Source organism: Sorex araneus, chromosome 2 (genome assembly GCF_027595985.1).
Source record: "Sorex araneus isolate mSorAra2 chromosome 2, mSorAra2.pri, whole genome shotgun sequence".
Classification (NCBI taxonomy): domain Eukaryota; kingdom Metazoa; phylum Chordata; class Mammalia; order Eulipotyphla; family Soricidae; genus Sorex; species Sorex araneus.
Window position 1 is genome coordinate 120,849,157 of NC_073303.1, and position 21,326 is coordinate 120,870,482.

Here is a 21,326-nt window from a genome sequence, read left to right on the forward strand (position 1 = left end):
ATATGTATATGTACATATATACATATCTATGTACATATATAACAGAGGAGGGAAAATACCTCATATTTGTCATTCCTTCTGTCTTATTTCACTTAATATGATGCCCTCTACTTCTACCCATGAAGTTGCAGTGAGCTTCATGATTTCATTATTTCTTGAAACTGCATAATATTCCATTATATATGTATATAAAGGATAATTTTTAATGCATTCAACTTTTGTAGGATATTTGTGTGCTTCCATATCCTGACATTTGTACTTAATACCTCTATGAACATCAAGTGCCTTATTGATGTGCAGCCACTTCCCTGATCATACTAATACCAAGATAAGGGCCACTTCTCACTTCTAGGTATTTCTCCAATGAAAAAGCCTCTGTACAGTAGATTGCCTCTAACCTTTATAGATAGCAAACATATATATGGCTGGGTAAAGTTATTTGGAAATAGTCCGGTTCAAGATGGAACTCTTCTAGTCTTTCATTATTTTCTCCAAATAATCTTGTACTGATGGAGGTGCTCTCAAAATACTATTCAGTCTCCCTGTTCTTGAAAGAAAGCAGATACTAATCTTGTGATACTTTGATGTACATTATGGGGCATAAAATAGAATTGCTCAACTCCTGACAGTCTCGCTAAGGAGAGCGTCCACCTATTACCCTCTTTGAAGTTGGTCTTCGGTAGAGAGAGCCATGTGATAAAACTGATGACAAGGGTGACCAGCCTTCTTTTTGCACATTGGATGACTATGATGGATGATTCTAGCACAATCTATCTCAGTCACTGACGAAATTGCTTTGCTGCTCTACCTTTCCCTCTGTCCAGGTCTGGGAGTTTTTCTCCATTTCCCTTTCATGGATATTCAGAACACCTTTTAAATCTCCTGTGGGATAATGAACATCTTAGCATCAAGGAAACAAATCACAAAGTAGAGATGATGGGAGGAACCCAAGAGAGTAGACGTAAGGATGAGATCTAGAACTGAATCACACAGCTGTATTCCAGGAAAGTAGGACTCATCTGTTACTAGTGTAGGTGGAGTACAAGAGCCACTCAACCTATTCCTGAAGGAAAAACACAGAAGAAACTCTGGTATAATTGTTAAGACTTTCACCTTTAGCCAACAATAAAGGCATGTAGGTGGAAAGGAAGGCACTGGCAGCAAGGGAGCTGGTTTGTGATAAGTGGAGAAGTGCAGGCGGCAGTTGACCCATAGCCAAGGTTTCACTGACCATGGTTTCAGTTACTGAAGTTGCCTGCACTCTAAGTCATTATGTATATGGCATTTTGAAAGACTGCATTTATACAACTTATGGCTGCATTTATACAACATACATTATTTTACTTTAATTGTTTCATTATATAATTACCTATTGCTAATCTGTTACTGTGGATAATTGATAAATTAAACTCTGTCATAGGTAAGATGGTATAGGCAAATGAATAATATATGAAGAGTTCAGGAATATTTATGATTTTAGCCATTTACCGGGGGTTTGAAATTTATCCCCCATGAATAAGAGGTGCCTACTTATAAAGGGAAGATTGTAACTAATAGGAGGATAGAGCAGGGTTACACTGGCTAAGCTTAATAGATGTTTTGGAATCACAGGAAAAAAAAGTGCTGAGAGTGATTAATCATCATTCAAAGCTAGATTTGAGAGCCAGAGTGCCACTCAGATAGCATAAAAGAGGATTTTGCCTCCTATTGCAATTGGGTAGAGAATTCAAGACTTGGTGCAGAACTGAGCAGTAGTTGAGAGCTAAAACAAAAAATTCATATTCTTCCAGGCACATTTACTAATACTTCAAGATAAGGGCCCTGTTGAAATGGAAGACAGGATCATAGCCCAGGAGAGAAGTTGATGTCCTAAGACTCTTGAACTTCTTGATTTCTTGGAGTTCTCTGGACCATCAAAAGGCAGACTCATCTCTAGTCAAGACTAAGGAAACTTTTCTGTTGGAAAATGATGTAGCAGTCTCTCTCCTCAAGGACAATATGTGTGTCCTTATTTCCCCTAGATATTCATATTCCTTCAACTTCCTATTTTCTAGCAAGTAATAAAAAGCATTGAGTAACATCAAAGCCTCAATAGGAATAGTTCAGAAATGATAACAAAGGAGAAAATTTATCCTTCTAATTGTCCCCGGACCTGTTTACCTGCATTCTTTGGACCAAGGAAGTACTTGGGATTTCTCTGGGGTTACCTGACCCTAGCATCTGTAGGATCAGGTACCCCATTTCCTGTACCATAATGTACATTAAAGTAGCACCAGGCAATATAAAAACTCGAGAAAATTGTGAGGGTAAGATAGCTTACTTCACCTCATCTGTAAGGTAGAAATCCCAGAACTTCTGAGAAATGGAGTCTAAGAAAGGATTAAGAGACACAGAGATGTGGTAGGAAAAATTCTATGTATTTATTATGCACATCCAAGAGCCCAGGGGGATAGCAAGCACTAAAGAATGTTTTGGTGAGAGGAATTCTAAAATTAGTGAGGTCAGTCTTGGCCATCATTTGTACACTTAGGCTCAAAGCAAGATTGTCAGTGGGGAGGGAAAGACCCTTGAAGCAACGAATTCATCTCATGGTGATTCATTAAAATAAAATTCACTGTACCTCATGGTGATTCAATAAGATAAAATTAAATTTTTTAATAAATGAATAAATAAATAAAAATAATAAAAATTTAAAAAGAAAAAATCAACATAATCAGGAGGTAGCACTTAACTGCTGACAGTCTTTGGTTGAACATAGCTGAAATAATGATTTATTGAACAGATACTAAATTACCTGAAGGAATTTGGCAGAGATAAGCAACCTCTCAAAAAAATAAAAAAGAAAGAGAAAGAGCAGATATGAAAGGTGATGGTGCAGCCAGAATCAAAAAAGGAAACTAGATGAGAAATGGTGCCACCAGATAAGACTGCTATAAATTGTACCGCCGGTAGCTGGCACTGGGTACTGGCTGGCACTCTGGCTACTCTGACAATCCATCCTCCAGGCACAGGATGTTTCTGTTGCCACCCCAGGAGCCCCACATTTAAAGTTTTTGATTGGTTGGGTCTAGTTGAACAATGTCTACTTTAGGAGTTTGAAACAATGAACCGGTCTTTTTAGTTTTAATAGTAAGAGATGAAAAGTCTGCAGCCTATTTAGACTTGTGTTCATAAGAACTTCTCAAACACAAGAGAAGTCAAGATATTAAACATGGGAAAAATAGCAATGATCTCTTTGTAAAGATCCCTCAATTATATCTCAAACAAAAAAATTTTAACTCCTAATTTATGCTGCAGTAAATTTAGTTGGCTTTCTAATCCAAAAGTCTAAAATAATAAAGCCTCCAGGAGTAAATATAATAGAATATATTCATAAACACATATAACTAACTATATACACATAAAAGCTTAAACTTTACAAAGATTTTCTATCAGGACTCCAAAATTCACTAATCATGAATAAAAGGATGATGAATTCGACTATGAAAATTGGGGACTTCTGAGCATAAAACTTAGAAGATAATATTTGTAAGGCAACATTGAAAAGAGTGATATTAGAATTGTCCACAGTAAGAAAAACAATTCAGAATAAAACCAGACAAGAGACTTACTTGAATAAACACTTCACAACTGAAATATCCAATTAGCCAATAGGCATACATATTAGTGATTTTTGCTTTTTGCTTTTGTGACACACCTGGCTGTGTTTAAACCATTCCTGGCAAGCTCAGAGGATCATACGGTGTTCTGGAGATCAGACTCAGCTGGCCACACATGAAGCAGGTGTCTTACCTGCTGGTACTGTCTTTCTATCCCAAACATACAAAATTAGTATTTGTTATCACCAAAAATTCCTCGAAAACCGCAATGTGATACTACCAACATAACCCTGAAAATGACTGGAAGGGGAGAAAATAACAAACATCAATCACTATTTTGAGAGAATGTAGAGAATTGAAATACTACATTTTTATACTACTGGTGAGTATAAAAATTAAGAAGACATACAAGTGACAAAGGCACAGTAAACAAACTCTCTGCACTGTCATACATCAATAAGAACAAGAATGACTAGTGCTTTTTTGCATGTGGGAAAAAGAGACTCTCCTTCATTGTTGGTAGGAATGCTGACTGGTCCAGCGTTTTTGGAAAACAATATGCATATTCCTCAAAAAAACTAGAAATTGAGCTTCCATATGACCCAGCAATACCATTCTGGGAATATACCCTGGGGGTTCGAAAAACACACAGGAGAAATGATATCTGCACTTATATGTCCATTGCAGCACTGTTCACAATAGCCAGAATCTAGAAACAACCTTAATGCCTGAGAACAGATGACTGGTTAAAGAAACCATGTTACATCTACACAATGGCATACTACACAGCTGCTAGAAAATGAAGTCATAAAGTCATAAAATTCACCTATAAATGGATAGACATGGAGAGTATCATGTTGAATGAAATAAGTTCAGGAGAGGGACAGACATTCATTGGGATATAAAATAACATAGTATAAGACTAACAGCCGAGGAGAGTAGAAACAAGGGCCAGGAGGATTGATCCATGGTTGAAAGCCTGCCTCAAGAGCTGAGAGAGAGAGAAAAGTTAGGATAGAGAAGGGATCACTATGACAATGATGGTTGGAAGGGGTCACTCTGAATGGGACATGTGTGCTGAAAGTGGGTAAAGGACCAAACATGATGGCGTCCCAGTATCTGTATTGTAAACCATAATACTTAAAAAGCGGGGGTGGGTGTGGGAGGAGACAGAGAGGAGAGAGAAGAGAGAGAGAGAGAGAGAGAGAGAGAGAGAGAGAGAGGAAAAGTACCTGCCAGAGAGGCTGGCTGGAGGCAGGAGGTGGCAGGAGAGATACTGGGGACATTGGTGATGGGAAATGTACACTGGTGGAGGATGGTCTTGGAACATTGTATGTCTGAAACATAACATGAAAGCATCATAACTGTGCATCTCTTGATGATTTAATAAAAAAAAACTAAAAAGTTTTTAAAAATCAAACAACCTCTCTCATCACTAATCATCAAGGAGATGAAAATCAAAACAACCATGAGATATCATCTCACATGACAGAGACTAGTACACATCAGAAAGAACTAGAACAAACAATGCTTGTGTGGATGCAGAAAGAGACTAATTCACTGCGGTGGGAATGTCTATTGGTCCAGCCTTACCAGAAAACAATATGCACAAATAAGAATTGAGCTTCTATTTGACCTAGTAGCTCCATTTCTTGGAATATGCCCCAAAAGCCCCAAAACAGTGGAGAAGAGACATTTGCACCCCCATGTTCCTTGCAACACTATCCACAATAGCCCAAATCTGAAAACAACCAAAGTAAGTGTCCAAGGATAGATGACTGAATAGAGAAACTATGGTACTTATATACACAGTGGAATTCTACTCGGCCACAAGAAAAGATAAAGTCATGAAATTTGCTGCTATATGGATGGAACTGGAGTGTCTCATGCTGAGTGAAGTTAACCAGAGGGAGAGAGAGTAACACAGAATGTTATTTCTCATGTGTGGAATAGAAAGAAACATAATGGCAGTTAACATTTACCTAAGACAACAGAAACAAAGAACATGAGAACTGGTATTAAGTAGGAAGCTTGCCATACCATGAGGGATAGGGTGGGGGAGGGGATGGCACTATACCTATGTTAACATCTAACTGGGTGGAGGAGGAGATGGTGCTGAAACGTGGTAAAGTGTTATTATGAAACCCTAACAGCAACAGTACTGTAAACCACAGGGCAAAACATATGTGTATATATATATACACACACATATATATACACATATACATGTACATATATATGTGTATATATATACCTGTTTATATGTATATATTTATGTATATTTAGCACATCTTATAAAAGCAGACTGGTGGGTAGAAGACAAATGGGGGGTATTGGTAGAAGGAAGAGGACACTGGTGAAGGGATCAGTGTTGAAACAATTAGAGCCTAAAACCCAATCATGAATAACTTTGTATCTTCATGTGACTAAATTAAAAACAAAACAACATGGTATAGATTATACAAAAGTGAAAAAAATATTCGAATAAAATTCTAGAATATAATTATTGGCTTTGCCTAAAAAAACACAAAGTTGAATAAAAAACAATAAATCTTGTTTTGTTGTTCTTGTATGTTATATTCTCTCACCTATAATGAGGGTGTGAATTCTGCTGTATATTTGCTCGCTTTTATATTCCTATCTTCTAGAACAGAAAATATTTTATGTTAATAAATATTTGTGCATGATGGCAAGAAAAATGCTACTATCCAAATTTGGACTATTATAGAGCTGGGCTCAAAAAACTCTTTCTGTAAATTTTGTTTTGAGTTTCATATCATCTCTACAGCAGCTTCTCAACTCTGGTCTTGTAATCATTATAGTCACAGAAAATGAGTGTGCTCACTTAATGAGTAAGTGAACTAAGGAGCATGGCTGTGTTTCAAAACATTTATTAGCCAACCTTTTTCACTTAGCAATGCAAATGGGTTTGCTATTGCTATATTAAAGAACATGAATGAATCTTAAAATGTGATGCTGAGGAAAAGAACACAGTTAAACTAGAATGTATTTTTAAGAGTGGAGGAGATTAAGGTCAATGCGAAAGCAGTTTTAAAAGTAGAAAAGAGGGCTGGAGCTATAGCACAGCAGGTAAGGTATTTGCCTTGCATGAGGCTGACCTGTATTTAATCCCTGGCATCCTAGATGATCCCCCATCTCCAGCCACCAGAAGTAATTTCTGAGCACAGTTCCAGAAGGAACTGCTGAGCATCACTGGGTATGGCCCCAGAACCAAATGAGTAAATAAAATAAAAATAGAAAAGAGTCCCTTGATCATCTTGTCCCTGGTTCTGTTTTCACACAACATTGTGCTATCTGCCAGTCATCTTTAATATACATGTTTTAAGATTTAAGTTGACAACACTCATTTGAACATGCTAAAGGTTGAGTCTCTGATAGGCTCTGAAGAACCACAAAGTTGAGCAACAAACGAGGAATCACATTTTCTCAAGTGAAGAAATATGTACAATGTCCATAATCTAAGAACATAGGCATTTTGATTTTGAGAGTTAAGTTTCAGTAAGCATCTTCAACCACTTATACAGAATTAGAAACTGGCAATAAAATGAAATAAAATGTAAAAAATAATTACATCAGAGTCATTAGAAATGGAATTAACAGTCAAAGTAAGTGAATGTTTTAAAGGTATTAAAATATCTGAAGTTAAGTTTTTCCATAGAGACTGATAATGAATGAAAAATAATTTTACATATTCTGAGACATCTTCAAATGAGATGTTCAAATATATTTTAGCCTTTGGTCTTCTTTTCAAGTATAGACCATGCTAAATGTAGCAAAGATGAAAATCTGAAGGCATACATTATGGAAGACAAAATATATTTTAAGATAACTTCTTTTACATAAAAATGGCAAAATTAATGACAAAATAAAATTTCCACATTTATACGACCCAGCAAGTCCAGTTCTTGGCATCTACCCCCCCAAGCACAAAATCATGCATTTACAAAGGTATATGCACACCTATGTGCACTGCAGCACTTGGTGCAGTAGCCAGAGTAGGGAAATAACCCAAATGTCCAATGAATAAAAATGTGGTGATATATATATATATACACACACAATGAAATGTTACATAGCTAAAGATGGAAAGATAAAATCTTGCAGTGTGCAATAAATTGGACGGAACTGGGAGATATTTCTTTAGGTTATATAAGTCAGAGGGAGAAGAACAAATACCAGATGTTCTCACTCATCTGTGATATAAAGAGAAACAGAACAAGGGAATGCTTGGACTTTGATTGCAGAACTAAAATTGTCAAGTAATGGGAATTGACAAAGTGAATGCTGAGGCCAACTAAAGTGACACAAAGACAGCAGTTGAGTCACTTTGATGGTGGTGAAGGTGCAGAAACTTTGTATATCAAAACCATAAAACTTGACACTACTATTGCCATGTTACCTAAGCTACAGTTTAAAACAAAGAAAATTGCCACAGTCTATCTATGACTCAGGCTTGTTTCACTTGTCCTGTTCCAAGTAGAAGAATCAACAAAAGTAACAATAAAGGTTTTTTTTCCCTTTACAGGCACAACACAGAGGAAATTCTATTTTCATGTGTGAGGCTTGAGGCATGAAGGAACTACATGAAGGAACCGGCAGAGGACCCAGGTATGCGGGACCCGGAGCTGAGATCTCCAAGCCTGCTCAGACGGGGACTAGGCCTCCTCCGCCCAGATCCCCCATTTTACAGTAGCTTCGCAGCCACACCCACAAATCCCATCAATGGCCAAGATCCAGAGATTATAAAACAAAGCTCCTGGAGGTGTGAAGCTGCATTTGCAGCAGTGCAACCTCTTATAGTCTAGCCCACTGATATACCTAAAGCAGCACACATGTGTTTGGTTTTAATATACTTGCTTGTATTCTCTTATATACATTCTCCATCCCTCTTGGAGAGCCTGGCAAGCTACTGACAGTATCCCATCCACACGGCAGAGCCTGGCAAGCTCCCCATGTCGTATTCAGTATTCCAAAATTCCAAATACAGTAACAATAATGGGTCTCATTCCCCTGACCCTGAAAGAGCCTCCAATATGGCACTGTTTGGAAGGACAAGTTAGGAGAGGCTGCTAAAATCTCAGAGCTGGGATGAATGGAATTGTTACTGGTGCCCGCCTGAGCAAATCAATGAACAATGGGATGACAGTGATACCTAATACAGTGACAGTAATTTTCATATGCAATCTAATTGGTTATCCTATAAACTTCATTTGTATAAAGATCTATAACATTATTTTACAAACCCTTGAAAGGGCATGTGTGATCTTATTGGTCATCCCACAATCACCTCATGTCCTCATTTTCATGTGCAAGTGGTTCCAGTTGGACAACCTCATAAGGAATGAGCAATCAGATTGCATGCAGAAACAACAAAGGGGGGATTATACATAAAGTATATAAAAGAGGTCATTATATAGGAGAGTACTGGGGAAAAGAAGAGAAGAAGGTCACGAGAAAGCAGAGTGGTGAGAAGAGCGTCGGGTATTTGAGCTCAGTTTCTTGTTTCTTCAGCTGCTGTAGGCCACAGAGAGTTACCTACAGGAACTGCTTTTAAATAAAAGAGTTAAATAAATAGCAGTTAAATAAAAGAGCTGCAACACAGAAGACCTCTGGTGGTCGGGGTGCTGATCTTATTTGCCACCCACAAGAATCCAGGCCTGGTTAGTACCTGCTGTTATGGATATATGAAGTGGGTAGTAGAATGTAAAGCAGATTTACATAGCACATTGCAAGTGCCATGGAGTAGGACTGAAATTTAGGTCCTAAGTAACTGTGAGAAATATATATGTTAACCATAGAGGTGCAGGAAGCCAGTTAAGGCTCACAGAGTCCTTAGTATTAGTTTTCCAAGTTCTAGGCAAAAAGCCTTAACCAAGTTATCTACCTGTGGTACATTTCTTATTCTTCTATTGCCTTTCCATGTAAAATTCTCTCTCTCTATGCAAGTGCTCCCTCTCTTTTTTTTTCACACACTTATTTTGGCTTATCTATTTATCTTTCTCAACATCTAGCCATATTTATAATATATAAATTAATCACAATGAAGAGAGGAATACGACATATTCACCATATACAATAGTGACCAATTTGTATCTCTCTACACTTTCCACATTATATTGAAGAAAATACCCAATCATATAATTGGAATGGCATATCACCATCACTGTATCATTGTCATCCCATTGCTCATCAATTTGCTCGAGCGGGTACCAGTAATGTCTCCATTGTGAAACTTGTTGTTACTGTTTTTGGCATATCGAATATGCCATGGGTAGCTTGCCAGGTTCTGACATGTGGGCGGGATATTCTCAGTAGCTTGCCAGGCTCTCCGAGAGGGGTGGAGGAATTGCGCTCAGGTCAGCTGTATACAAGGCAAATGCCCTACCCACTGTGCTATTGTTAATTATATCTAAAAGCTAACCTTTCTTTAAAATCGCCCAATAACATTATTAGAAAAATTTAATATTTCTTTAGTGTCATCCAATATATTTTGTCCTAGTTTCTAATTATCTCAAAAATATAAATATGACTATCCTTTTTGGGGTAAGAACAGAAATCCAGATAAGGTCTGCACATTGTGGTTGGTGGTTATGATTCTTTATCATCTATAACCATGCCCGTTATATGGCTTTCTCCCTTCGATCCCCTTGAAATTCATCTGTTAAAAGCAGGTCAACTGCCTGTAGAGTCTCCCAGCATGGAACTGTGAATTTCAGAAAACAATAAATAGTAATATATGAGGTGTGAATGTTCACAGAGATACTTTCTGCACCCTGTGAGAATTTGGACTTTGACATATCAGTACTTGGGGTTCGTGCTGAAGAGTAAAGGCAATAACAGAATGCAATGGGCTTAGGAAAAATCCAGGATGGAGAATTTGCCTCTGCTATGAACAAAATGTACTTATCGAATGCAAAAAGAAAAAGGATGGAGAGAAAACAGAGGAGAAAGAAGAGAAGAGAAAGAAGCTCCAGCAGGAACTTAGCCTGTGCCTCTGAGAGGCAGTAGATTGGGACTGCGGCTGGAAGGTAGCTGATATTTCTATGTGTAAGGATGAGGTCAGAAATGGAAACTTATGTTTTTGAAACTGTTTGTTTAAAAGGATAAATATACTACTCTCACTCCGAAACGCTTGGTGTTTCTGAGAAGCCCTAGAAGCCATGGGCTTGCTTTCATATGTGATCTTTTAAAAATCTGCTTCCCTCCTCCTCTCTCAGGTGACAATAAATTGAATTGTACCACTTGAAATTCTACTATCTTCCTATCTTCCTTTGCTTTCATCAAATTTCTTCTTCCTTAAAAAAATCCCCCAAAGGTTGGTTTTCCTACCCCTGCCCAGTTTCTTACCTCCTCTTTCTACTCTTGGGAGCTAGAAGTCAATGTTTGTCTGTTAAGTTTTTCTTCTCACTCCCATCTACTCAGTAGGGCTCTGTACCAGTGTATGAGATTTAGTGGGGAAAGAAACTAAACTCCTAACTCAAGGCCATGAAAATTAAGCCCACTTCTAATGTCCTATTGCAAGAATGTCTGAACCACATTGTATCCTTCAGTCCTTGACCTTAAAAGCTCAGGTTTGTCCTCCCTTTTTTCAGTGCTTCTGGTTTTAAGACAGAGACATCAATTTCAACAGCCATATCTTCATCAAACAACATACATAGGTAGAAAGCTATTATTATTCCTGGTTTTCTTTTGTAAGAGAAATCATTCTTTTTCAGACGTCAGCTCATTTACAACCTCTCTCTCTAGTCTCATTCTTGATTGGGGGACTATACCTTTTCCTAAAGCAACCACTTGCCAGAGAAATTGGATGCCCATCATCCCATTGGCTCAGACAAATTAAAATCCATATTCATGTGGCAGGAGAGCCAGACATCTTTGACCAGCACAGTTATGTGACAGATGCATATCTGAGCACGTTGTGCCATCAAAAAGTGCAAGTTGTGGAATTCATTTGTTTATATACCTCCAATAAGATGTCTTTGGAACATACACGCTACCAAAGACAAGGGGACAAAACATTTAGGACTGAAATGAAAACATTGGAAAAAGGAGAAACTTACTGGCATCTCCTTTTCTCCAAACTCTGAACCAGACATCCTACAGTTACTCAAAATTGTAGTTTAAAGCATTTTATTTATGGACATGATGTGATTGAAGGGATTATGAAATGACTATTACATTTTTTTTTTTACCAGAGCTGCACACTGTGTATAAGCGCAGGGAAGATGCATTTTTTGGCAGAACCTGGTAAGTTTCCACTTAGGCATACTTTTTTATTCTACTGAGTCAGAAGGAAGAGCGCAGAGACTGGAAAAAAGAAAAGAATTGTTAAGATGGATAAAGGGAACTTTCTCACTACACAGTCATGCTCTGCATGGCAGGTATCAGAATATAAATCATGATAAGTAACGAATGGGATTTTTTTCAGTGTCTTTTTCTTCTCTTTCGTTATTTGTATGTAAGAAAGTCATGGAATTTTGGGTGTTGATTTTGTAGCTTGCCACTTTAATATACCAATCTATTGTTTCTAGGAGCTTTTCTGTAGTCTTTAGTGTTTTCTAATTATAGTATCACATTGTTTGCAAATAGCGATAGTTTGACCTCTTCCTTTCCTATCTGTATGTCCTTGATATCTTTTTGTTGCCTGTTATGAGTAGGACTTCCAGTACTATATTGAATAGGAATGGTGAAAGCAAAACAATTCCATTCACAATATAGCCTCAGAAAATCAAGTACCTTGGAATCAGCTTAACCAAAGAAGTGAAGGACCTATACAAGGAAAATTACAAAACACTACTTCAAGAAACAAAAGAGGACACTAGGAAATGGAGACACATCTCCTGTTCATGGATAGGGAGGAATAACATTATCAACATGGCCATACTGCCCAAAGCACATTTAATGTGGTCCCTAGGAGAACACCCATGACATTTTTTTAAAGAAATAGACAAAACACTCCTAAAATTTATATGGAACAATAAACCTCTATGAATAGCTAAAGCAATCCTTGGGAAAAAGGAAAATGGGCGGCATCACCTTCCCCAACTTCAAACTGTACTACAAAGCAGTAGTAATTAAAATGGAATGATATTGGGCTAGAAACAGATCTGAAGACCAATGGAACAGAATTGAATATTCTGTCACAGACCTCCAAATATATGACCACTTAATCTTTGACAAAGAAGAAAGAAATGCAAAGTGGAAAAAGGAAAGCCTCTTCAACAAGTGGTGCTGGGAAAACTGGATAGCTACCTGCAAAAAAAAAAATGAACTCTGATTTTTTTTGTCTAATGACAGGCACAAAAGTCAGATCAAAGTGGATTAAAGACCTCAATATAAGACATGAATCCATAAGGTACATAGAGGAAAATTTAGGCAGAACTCTTCATGATATTGAGCCTAAAAGGATATTTAAGAATGAAACACAACTGACCATGCAAATAGAAGCAAACATAAACAAATAGGACTACATAATTAAGAAGCTTCTGTACTTCAAAAGAAGCAGTGACCAAAACACAGAAAGAGCCCATAAGGATGGAAAAGAATATTTATCCTATTCCCATCTGATAAGGGATTAATATCCAGGATATACAAGACACTAGTAGAATTGCACAAGAAAAAAACCTCTAACCCCATCGAAAAATGGAGAGAAGAAATGAATAAAATTTTCCTCAAAAAGGAAATACAAATGGCCAAAAGGCATATGAAAACTGCTCCACATCACTAGCCATCAGGGAGATGCAAATCAAAACAACAATGAGATATCATCTCACACCACAGAGACTGGCACACATTCAAAAGAACAAAAGCAACCAGTGTTGGTGTGGATGTGAGGAAAAAGGAACACTCTTTCACTGTTGGTGGGAATGCCGACTGGTCCAACCTTTCTGGAAAACAATATGGACAGTCCTTCAGAAACTAGAAATGGAGCTTCCATATGACCCCTCAATGCCATTTCTGGGACTATATCCTGAGGATAAAAAAAAGCACAATAGAAATGACATCTGTACCTATATGTTCGTTGCAGCACTATTCACAATAGCCCAAATCTGGAAACAACCCAAGTGCCCTAGAACAGATGACTGGTTAAAGAAACTTTGGTACATCTACACAATGGAATCTATATGTTCGTTGCAGCACTATTCACAATAGCCCAAATCTGGAAACAACCCAAGTGCCCTAGAACAGATGACTGGTTAAAGAAACTTTGGTACATCTACACAATGGAATACTATGCAGCTGTTAGGAGAGATGAAGTCAAGAAATTTGCTTATCAATGGATAGACATGGAGAGTATTATGCTAAGTGAAATGAGTCAGAAAGAGAGGGACAAACAAAGAAGGACTGCACTCATTTGTGGAGTATAGAATGACATCACATGAGGTTGACACCCAAGGATAATAGATACAAGGGCCAGGAGGATTGCTCATAGCTAGAAGCCTGCCTCATGAGTGGAGGGTATAAGGCAGCTGGAATAGAGAAGGGATCACCAAGAAAATAATGGCTGGAAGAATCATTCGGGATGGGAGATGCATGCTGAAAATAGATAAGGGACCAAACATGATAAACTCTAAGTATCTGTTTTGCAAACCATAATGCCCAAAAGTAGAGAGAGAGTATGGGGAATATTGTCTGCCATGGAGGCAGTGGGAGGGTGGGGAAGGGGATGTATATTGGTGGTGGGGAATGTGCACTGGTGGAGGGATGGGTGTTTGATCATTGTGTGATTGTAACCCAAACATGAAAGCTTGTAACTATCTCAGAGTGATTCAATAAAATTTTTTAAAAAGAGAAATGAGCAGGATGTGTTTGAATAGAATATCTGTTTTGCTGTATCTTTCAGAACCTTGCATCCCAGCAAGCACTGAGCATAGAAATAAGCAGAGGCAGGAAAAGGAACCATCTCAGTCAGTTACCCAGAGGTTTTCTTAGGTGAAGTGCCCAAGAGAGAAGAAATGAAGTTTTGACAAATAGGATTAGTCATGAAGGTGTCTAGACTCCAGAAATATAATTTAATATTTTCTCACCCATTTATCCATCCATACAGCCATTTATTTATTTGTCCAATAAATTTTCTAAATTTATCCTTTTACTAGCCCCCCTCTATTTAATGCACCATCTTATTAGTTTAAATAAACCACAAACTATTTTTAAGCAAGATGTTAGTAAGCAGCTAATCTCTCTTGAAACCATTCACTAGCCCTTTGGTTCGAAGCAAACCATTTTCTTTGAGATTCAGATCAATTTTTCTATTCCTACTAAAGCATTCGGACATGGACTGCGTAGGATTTTTTTCTTTACTCTTTTCTCATGTAATATTTTTAGCTATTTATTTTTAAACTCCTATTACACACTGAGAACTTTCAAATTGGTATGGGGAGTCCCAACTTCCCTATTATCAAATCATTAAAACTATTCTGAATTAGAACAATAAGAATACTTTTCAAAAAGCCAGGGTTTGAGCTTTCATATGATCCAGCAATTTCTCTTCCGAGCATCTACCCCAGAATCTAAACACTCTATTCAGAAAAGACATGTGATTTACCTAGGAATGGTTAACCTATGACTAAAGAGTTAGTGATTGGCTCAAGAGAGATTCACTGTATCACTGTCATCTTGTTGTTTATTGATTTAATCAAGCGGACACCAGTAACATCTCTATTCATTCCAGCCATGAGATTTTAGCAGCCTCTCCTTACTCATTTTTCCCAACAATTGGAGGCTTTTTCAGGGTCAGGGGAATGAGACATGATATTGTTACTGTATTTGGCATATCTAATACCCCACAGGGTGCTTGCCAGGCTCTTTCAAGAGAGATTAGATGCTTACAAATACCTTATGTTCAATGCACCAATATTCATGTTGGTCAAAATCCAGAAACAACTCAGTGTCCAAGAACAGAAGACTAGATGAAGAAACTGTGGGTATGTAAAAACAATGATACATTATTTGACTTAAAAATATTAAACCACACAATTAGCGTCTATGGGGATGGATCTGGAAAGTATCATGCCAAGTGGAGTTAGTCAGGAGAGGGACAGATACAGAATGATCTCTCATAGGCAGGATATTTAAAAAATCATAGTTGGGGATAACTAATGTCCACAGGCCACAGAAACTAACAACTGGTGTTCAGCAGAAAGCTTACTCTGGGAAAGGGGGGTGGTGGTGTGGGTGGAGGGTGTGTATACTAGGACAGTGATGAATGGAATAGAACACCCTGGTGACTGTTGTGTTGTTCTAATGTTTCGTGTATGAAACTCTGCATTAGCAGGTATCTAAACCATGGAGCCTAAAATAAAAGAAAAAAATCACCTAAGTATATAGCACTATAGCACTGTCGTCCGTTGTTTATCGATTTTCTCGAGTGGGCACCAGTAACATCTCATTGTGAGACTGTTGTTACTGTTTTTGGCATATCAAATACACCACGGGTTGCTTTCCAGGCTCTGCTGTGTGGAGGGATACTCTCCATAGCTTGCCGGGCTCTCCGGGAGGGATGAAGGAATCGAACCCAGGTCGGCCGTGTGCAAGGTAAACGCCCTACTCACTGTGCTATCACTACAACCCTATAAATAAAGCATAAGCTACCCAAAAATTGTCTTATTAGGTCTTCTTTCTTCCTTCCTTCCTTTCTTTCTTTCTTTCTTTCTTTCTTTCTTTCTTTCTTTCTTTCTTTCTTTCTTTCTTTCTTTCTTTCTTTCTTTCTTTCTTTCTTTCTTTCTTTCTTTCTTTCTCTCTTTTCCTTACAGGGGAGAGAGCATGACTGTAGCCCTCACAACCACAAATTATGCAGTCAAGTTTCCCACCTTTGGGGAAATCACAGTGGTTGGCACATCTGAAGTGCAACAAATAAGTCTCACCCTGGGAAAATACCTTCATAATCATAATATCTCCCAGGCCAGGTAAATATATCTCATTAGTTTTCCAGGTTCAATTAAAATTAGTATCTTCATCTTTGCCTCTTTCTGGACCCATCTCACATATAATCAAAATATAAAATATTTGATTTGCTTATATGACCAAACTTATTGCAAGTTCCTTTGACTATCAAATTAAGTGCATGATAATGTCCACTTAATATTTTACTTCTTTCTTTTCTCTGTTGATAAAAATTATGAGATAAGAGAAAAATTAAAGACAGGTATCTTTCTTTTTTAAAATAAATTTGATGGAATATTTATTTATTCCAGTGGTCTTCGGCTGCCAGGAGCTCTGCTCGGGGTGGGGAGGGAAGCTGGAGCCCATCCCCTCCGAGGGCCCCGGGGAAGATAGCCAGGCATGCGGGCAAGAGACTCTCTGAGCAAAGCTCCCGGCAGCCGAAGACCACTGGAACCTAGCCACAGCCATGCTTGAAGCACCTCTCCACAAGTTCGGACAGGACCCATGCATGAAGGTACCAGCAGAGGAACCCAGGTGTGTGTAATCCCATCAACGGCCAACATCCAGAGAGAGACTTAAAAGCAAGCTCTCAGAAGTGATATCCTGTAGCCTACTTCTCCCTCTGGGAGAAACTGGCAATCTTCTGAGAGTTTCCTGCCCACATAGGACAGCCTTGCAAGCTTCCCATGGTATATTCATATGCTAAATCCAGTAACAAGCTGGATCTCATTCCCCTGACCCTGAAAGAGCCCCCAGTGTGTGCGACATGACATTGTTGGGAAGGCTGAGTTGAGAGAGACTTCTAAGATCTCAGGGAAAGGACGAAATGAGAGGTTACTGAGCCTGCCCGAGAAATCAGTGATTAACGGGATTTTCGTGATTTCGTGATCGTGATTTATTTATTGTGTTTACTTTTTAAATTTTTATTTTATTAAATCATGCAAAGTTATTCCTAGTTGGGTTTTTGACATGTAATGTTCCATCACCAATCCCACCACCAATGTCAATTTCCCTCTGCCAGTGTTCCAAGGTCCCCTCTCCTGCTTTCCCCACCACAGCCCTAGCATATCATCTTGACAGGCACCTTTTAAATTTGGGTATTAAAATGTGAGTTTCATGATTTCAGTGCTTTTGACTCTGTTATTTGGATATTGAGCACTATAGTTCCTTAATTCCACCAAGGTATCTGGGTCCCCTTGATCCCTACCTACATTGCTTCTCACCTATCTCCTCTTCCCTTCTTCTTTACTCTACTTCTTTCCTTCTCCTCCTTATACTCTGTTGACCACATGTTTAAAGGGTATATTTTTAATTAATAAAAAGCTTCTTTGGTTTTTTTTTGGTAAATGGATAATGGAAAAAGTTGGGGTCAGGCCAAACAAAGTAAATGATGTAAAAGATAAAATGGCATGATAAAACAATGTTGTTTATACCAGATGATAGGTCTGATCAGTAATAACTGATAGCTTTTGTAAAAATTTAAAGTGACATAAATTAGGGAGACAAAATATAGAAAATAATGATTCATCAATTAAAGTTGAAAAATATCTTAGAAGAAGAGAATTCAATATACAAAAATGAACTCAGAAAGAGTATACCCTTTAAATCACATAATGTGCTTTCAAAGAATCAATCCACTTTCTCATTTAGTCAAATATTTCATAATTTTATGATAAAAAAGTAATTTTCCTTAGATATATCCTAATATAAAAAGTTTCTATACTCTTATTTCTTAATGGAAATGATTTGAGGATTGTTCTCTAATTATTGCTTCTGTGGAGTGTTTTTACAGATATGCTAAGTGAGAATCATAATACAAATAAAAATAGCTAATAATAAAAATTAAGAAGTGTGTTTATTATGAGATTTTCAAGGGCATGGAGCCTTTAGAAAGCTAGATATTAGAAGGGAAGTGAGTCATATTAATAAGCTCCTTCCAGACATAGTAAATATTGATAAGCCTCAAAAAATGCAAACACAGAGATAAGGGAATTCAAGTAAAGAAGCTCATACTTAGTGGGGTAACGAGATAGTCTTCATGCAATGGAAAACCAACCACTTTTCTTTGTGTGTTTGTGTGTGTGTGTGTGTGTGTTTTAACTGAATCACTGTGAGATACACAGTTACAAAGGTGTTCACGATTGGGTTTCAGTCAGATAATGCCCCAATACCAGTCTAAATTTCCCACCATTAGCATCTTCACTTCCCAGTTTCCCTCCAGCTGCCTCTTTGAAGCCAGTCTCTATAGCAGGTACTTTTCCTCTCTCTCTTTCTCTCTCTCTTTCTCCCTCTGTCTCTCTTTCTCTCTCCCCATCTCTGTCTCTGTCTTTATGTCTCTATCTCTTTGTCTCTATCTCTGCCCCCACCCCCCCTCTGCCTCCCCCACGCCTCTGCTTTGGGGCATTATGGTTTACAGTACAGGTACAATGATGTTTGTGTTGGAAATTATCACTCTGGAAAGGAAACACTTTTAGTTAGGGTTTGGGGCTGGAGTGATAATGCAGCAGGTAGGGCGCTTGCCTTGCACGGTCCTACTAGGGTTTGGTCCCAGCACCACTAATGGTCCTCAGAGCCCTGCCAGGAGTAATCCTTAAGTGCAAATCCAGGAGTAAGTTCCGAGCACCACTGGGGTGACCAAAAAAACAAAATAAATGTATGAGTTGTCAGCCTACTATGCCTGCCTGCTGGATATTCTGTTGGTACATGGAGTACAATTTGTACTAGAGGAAAAAATAGAACAGAATATAGAATACTATATAGAACAGAATATAGAAGCTAGGTAGTTTGTTTTGTAAGTTCTGCAGGAGAAAATATTAAATCTGTGGGGTAGGTGGTGAATAGAGTTACAGTAGAGGGGGAAAAAACAGTAAGGACTATGGGGGCACGGTAGTTGAAGGAGTTTTATATACTAATAAAAGATAGAATCTATTAAAGCTCCTCATTGGATCCTAATGTGAGTTGACATCACTGAGCCATGTTCATTTAGCGATGATTTCCATCACTTTAGGAAAAAGCTAAACTTCTAAGTATAATTCCTTAATATATAATTTATATAACTTCTAAGTATAATACCCTTGGGGAATACATAACTATGATCATTAACAATAGAACTCTACCATTACTCTGTAAGCATGAGTCTATTCTTCACAGTTTCAGAAATGGGCTACTTTTGTTATGTGTTAAACTAATTTGCTTTAATTTTTTTGGAGGGAACTGGAGTGATAGCACATCGGGTAGGGAGTTTGCCTTGCACGCAGCTGACCTGGGTTCAATTCCTTTGTTCCTGTATCCCTCTCGAAGAGCCTGGCACGCTACCGAAAGTATCCCGCCCACACGGCAGAGCCTGGCAATCTACAAGCTACCCATGGCATATTCAATATGCCAAAAACAGTAACAAGTCTCACAATGGAGACATTAGTGCTTTATTTATTATTTATTTATTTATTTATTTATTTATTTATTTATTTATTTTTTACATAAGGGTCAGAGAAATAGTATTAAAGATAAGGTGCTTGCCTTGCATAGAGCTGTCCTCAGGTGGATTCCTGATACCACATATAGTCCTGCAAACACTATCAGGGATCACTTCTGACCACAGAGCTAGAAAGAAAACCCAGAGTATTGCCTGGTGAGGGTCACATCAGTACCTCTACAATAAATAAATACTTTTCAAAAATTAAATTACTTAGAAAATAGCATCTTGAACAGTAAATATCAAAATTAGTCCTCTCCTTGGATTTCTCAGCTTGATAAAGTTGAAGGGAATCAATATTTGGGACTAGAAAAAAAACACAAAATGACAATTTTAAAAACTAGGACTTGAAACAAGAGGAGAAAGATGAAGGATTTTTTTTCCTACCAGAGATAGTATTTTCAATATATTTTTGCAAAATAACACCTCAACACAAGTGGCTTAAAATAGCCATTTTAATATTTCTCATGATTCCCTAAGTTATCTGGGCTCAGTCACTTGGTTCTTCTCTCTATATAAATGAAGCAGGAAAGCAGCAAGTGAGAAGTCTAATGAACAAAATGTCCAAGAAAATTTACTCAAATAGTTGGAAGGCTGTGCTGATTCTGCGTTGGGCGTTCATTTGGAGCTCTGAACTGGAGTACTTCTAATGATCTCCCATGTTCTAAACTTACAGTAATATGGCAACTAGATACCAGCATTTCAAAAAGAGAGAAGCAAATTTTGCTACGCTCTAGAGTCTAAACGACAGGCTTAAAGCTCATAATATGGTTTTTAAGCTGCTACTAGGTCAGACAGATTTCAACAGCAAGGGAATTAGGTTCACCTCTCAGAGGGGGAAAATGACAAGGGATTTGAAGTTATTGTTTATGTATCCTAAATAGGAGTGGAAATTAATGCTTGAAAACAAGACATATAGGGAGTAGAGGAGAATCAGTTAGGTAGAGAAAGCAAAGCAGAAAACTATTTTGGCTTTGACTCATATGAAAAATACACTGAAATCGCTAAAAAATGGAAATAGTACTACTGTCGTCCCATTGTTCATCGATTTGCTCAAGTGGGCACCAGTAATGTCTCCATTGTGAGACTTGTTGTTACTGTTTTTGACATATCATATCTGCCGTGGGTAGCTTGCCAGGTTCTGCTGTGCAGGCGGGATACTCTAGGTAGCTTGCCGGGCTCTTCAAGAGGGACGGAGGAATTGAACCCGGGTCGGCCGCGTGCAAGGCAAACGCCGTACCTGCTGTGCTATGGCTCCAGCCCACTACTATAGGTAGAGCATAGAAAAGGAAAGGGGATCCAACCTTAAAGGACCCTTGTATCAAAAAATAAACTATTAATAGAAGCCAAAA

General features: G+C 38.0%; 1 non-coding gene across 1 annotated transcript; it reads right to left on the reverse strand.

The window, feature by feature from the left end:
* Positions 1-16,369: 16,369 nt before the first annotated feature.
* Positions 16,370-16,533, reverse strand: LOC129402639 (U1 spliceosomal RNA). Its single transcript, XR_008628750.1, has one exon. It is a non-coding gene; the product is annotated as a U1 spliceosomal RNA (small nuclear RNA).
* Between the last annotated feature and the right edge of the window lie 4,793 nt (positions 16,534-21,326).